This window comes from Pistacia vera, unplaced genomic scaffold (assembly GCF_008641045.1).
Source record: "Pistacia vera cultivar Batoury unplaced genomic scaffold, PisVer_v2 Contig276, whole genome shotgun sequence".
NCBI classification, from domain to species: Eukaryota; Viridiplantae; Streptophyta; class Magnoliopsida; order Sapindales; family Anacardiaceae; genus Pistacia; species Pistacia vera.
The window spans coordinates 728,553-732,541 of record NW_022196086.1 but is presented as its reverse complement, the minus strand read 5'-3'; positions in this window follow the sequence as shown (position 1 = coordinate 732,541).

The window sequence follows — 3,989 nt, the reverse complement described above, 5'->3', positions numbered from 1 at the left end:
TGTCCAGCATATACCCCTGTTAGTAGAACTACAAGTAGAAGAGATATACTAAAACTTTATAACAAAATAAATAATAAACTTAAAAACGAATTTCAAAATTTTAGGAATATATCTATTGCACTTACATCAGACATATGGGCTTGTAGATCAAAAACCGATTTTTTAACTGTCACATTACATTTCTTAGATCATAATTGGGGTTTACAACAAAAATTGATAGGTTTTAAACCATTATATGAAAAACATAGTGCTTAAACTATTTATTTTACAATTCTTGAAGTTTTGCAAGAATATTTATTAACTGATAGAGTTGTAGCGCTAATGCTTGATAATGCAGCTGCTAACACCGCGACAATCTCTTTATTTGAAAAGAGATTGGATTTGCGTGGTGAAGACAAATTTGTTCACTAGAGATGTGCTTGCCACATCATCAATTTGATAGTTAAAACAGGTTTAGATGCTCGGCGGTAGCAATAAAAGATGGCAGGAGTACGTCAAATATTGTAAGCAAGAGGACCCACCGGTTCGACCTTTGAAGTTATGTACAGACATGCCTATCCGTTAGAACTCTACCTACTTGATGTTGGAAAAAGCTTTGCCAACCGCGCAACAAATTACAGATTTCATCAACCAGAAAAACCGTCCAGAGGAAGTTGTCAACTATGATGATTGGGCGGTTTGTGAACTTTTTTATTCATTTCTTCAAATTTTTTATGATGCTACTAATACATTAAGTGGTACTTATTATCCAACTACTAATTTAGTGTTAGATATTTTACTTTAAATTGCTAAAACTTTTGCTCAATATAGATATAATAACATTTTAAGTGAAATTGTTTTAAATATGGAAGAAAAATATAAGAGATATTGGTTAGATATTCCATTCTTATATGGATTAGGCCTTGTTCTAGATCTTAGGTTTAAATTACACGTAGTTAACTGTATAACTACTGAGATAGGCCAACATTTAGGATATGATTATACGTCTTATTTGACTGACTTTAAACAAAAATTGGATAGCCTTTTCTTTATATGAGAACAGGTACAATGGAAGTGGAAGTAGAACGTTCAGGAGAGAGGATTCGCACCTTAATGCAGCCCTCTGTCAAGGATCGAGCAAGTGGACGTATGTGGAACGTGGCGGAAGTAGTAGCTCCAACTCATACATACATGGACCAAATGAGCTGAATCGCTACCTACAAGTGGACCTGTCCTTTATGACGATGAAGGAGCAACATGATATGGTTATTCTTCAGTAGTGGAACCAACATGAAAGTCGATTCCCCATTGTAGCCCAAATGGCACGTGACATTTTATCTGTGCCGGTTTCTACAATTGCATCCGAGTCAACATTTTCAACGAGTGGTCAGATTGTTGAAGACAGAAGATGTTCTTTAATCGATGAGATGATTGAAATGATAACGTGTTTACGGGATTGGACTCATGCAGAAAGAAAACTACAACAGCACCCTGAAGATCCCAAATTACTCAAACTCTTTAGGAATACAGATTTGAATGATGTAAATATTGTTGACGATGAAAATGAATAATTTAATTAAAAAAAATTATTTAATTGTTTATTTGTGAAGCGTGAATGTGTGAAACGTGAATTTATGTTAAAATTTAAAATTAACTATTAATTAATTTATTATTTTTTAAAATTAATTAAATTTCTAGAAACTTACTAATCTACCCCTAAAAAATACTGAAAACCCCCTGCAAAATTTCGTTTCGCCCCCAAAATATAAAAAAAGATTAGGGGGGAAAAAAATTGTCCAAGCCCATAGGACCAGTCCTTAGGATCGGTCTGGGTCCTCATTTTGATCATGGGCCTAGGACATGAGCGATTGGTCCCATTTGGGACCGGTCCCATTTGGGACCAGTCCCAAACGGGCCCAGACTCGGGCCTGCTTGGGACTGGTCCCTGCCCACCTCTACCCCATTCAGAAGGCCATAACTTTTTATCCGAGAAGAGTTACGAGGCTTGTAAGATACCGTTGGAAAGCTCATTCAGAGCCGTCATAAGTCTATCAACATGGACAAACGTAGAATGTCTGGCAGATGAATTCATGGAGCTAGCTAAACATCAGAAGTTCGTATGTAAAGCCCAAAGGGCTTAAATGAGCATGTCCCATTCAGACGACCATAACTTTTTATCTAGGAAGAGTTATGGGGCCTGTAAGATACCGTTGTAAATCTTATTCAGAGCCCGTCGACAAGGACTGATGTAGAATGTCTGATGGATTAGTTTATAGGGTAGGCTGAACGTCAGAACTCTGTGCATAAAGCCCAAATGGCTTAAATGAGCATGCCCTATTTAGACGGCCATAACTTTTCATCCGGGAAGAGTTACGAGGCCTGTAAGATACCGTTGGCAAGCTTATTCGGAGCTCGTCAGAAGTCTATTGATGTGGACTAATGTAAAATGTCTGGCGGATGAATTCATGGAGTAGGCTGAATGTCAAAACTCCGTGCGTAAAGCCTAAAGGGCTTAAATGAGCATGCCCTATTCAGACAACCATAACTTTTGATCCGGGAAGAGTTATAGGGCCTGTAAGATACTGTTTGAAAGCTCATTCAGAGCCCGTCAAAAGCCTATTGACATGGAGTAATGTAGAACATCAAGTAGATGAATTCATGCAGCGGGCTGAACGCTAGAATTCCGTGCGTAAAGCCCAAAGGGTTAAATGAGCATGTTCCATTTAGACGACCATAACTTTTGATCCGGGAAGAGCTACGGGGCCTTTAAGATACCGTTGGAAAGCTCATTCAGAGCCCGTCAGAAGTCTATCGATGTGGACTAGTGTGGAATGTCTGGCGGATGAATTCATGGAGCTAACTGAACGTCAGAAATCTATGCGTAAAGCCCAAAGGGCTTAAATGAGCATATCCTATTCAGACGGCCATAACTTTTTATCCAGGAAGAGGTACAGAGCCTGTATGATACCGTTGGAAATCTCATTCAGAGCCCGTCGACGTGGTCTAATGTAAAATGTTTGATGGATGAATTCATTGAGCAGGCTGAATTTCAGAACTCGGTGCATAAAGCCTAAAAGGCTTAAATGAGCATGCCCAAGTTAGACGGCCATAACTTTTGATCCGGGAAGAGTTACGAGGCCTGTTAGATACTGTTGGAAAGCTCATTCAGAGCCCGTTCGAAGTTTGTCAACATGGACTAATGTAGAATGTCTGGTGGATGAATTCATATAGTGGACTGAACGTTAGAACTCTGTGCGTAAAGCCCAAATGGCTTAAATGAGCATGCCCCATTCAGACGACCATAACTTTCGATCTGAGAAACGAGGCCTATAAGATACCGTTGGAAAGCTCATTCAGAGCCCGTCAGAATTCTATCAACATGGACAAACGTAGAATGTTTGGCAGATGAATTCATGGAGCTGGCTAAACATCAGAAGTTTGCGCATAAAGCCTAAACGGCTTAAATAAGCATGTCCCATTCAGACGACCGTAATGTTTTATCTAGGAAGAGTTATGGGGCCTGTAAGATACCGTTAGAAATCTCATTCAGAGCCAGTCGACGTGGGCTAATGTAGAAATCTAACGGATTAGTTTATGGAGCGGGCTAAACGTCAAAACTCTATGCGTAAAGCCCAAAGGGCTTAAATGAGCATGCCCCATTCAGACAACCATAATTTTGATCCGAGAAGAGTTACGGGGCCTGTAAGATACAGTTGGCAAGCTCATTTGGAGGCCATCAGAAGTCTATTGATGAGGACTAATGTAAAACGTCTGACGGATGAATTCATGGAGCAGGCTGAACGTCAGAAGTCTGTGCATAAAGCCCAAAGGGCTTAAATAAGTTTGTCTCATTCAGACGACCATAACGTTTTATCCGGGAAGAGTTACAAGGCCTGTAAGATACCGTTGGAATTCTCATTCAGAGCCTGTCGTCGTGGACTAATGTAGAATGTCTGACAAATGAATTCATGGAGCGGCCTAAACGTCAGATCTCCATGCGCAAAGCCCAA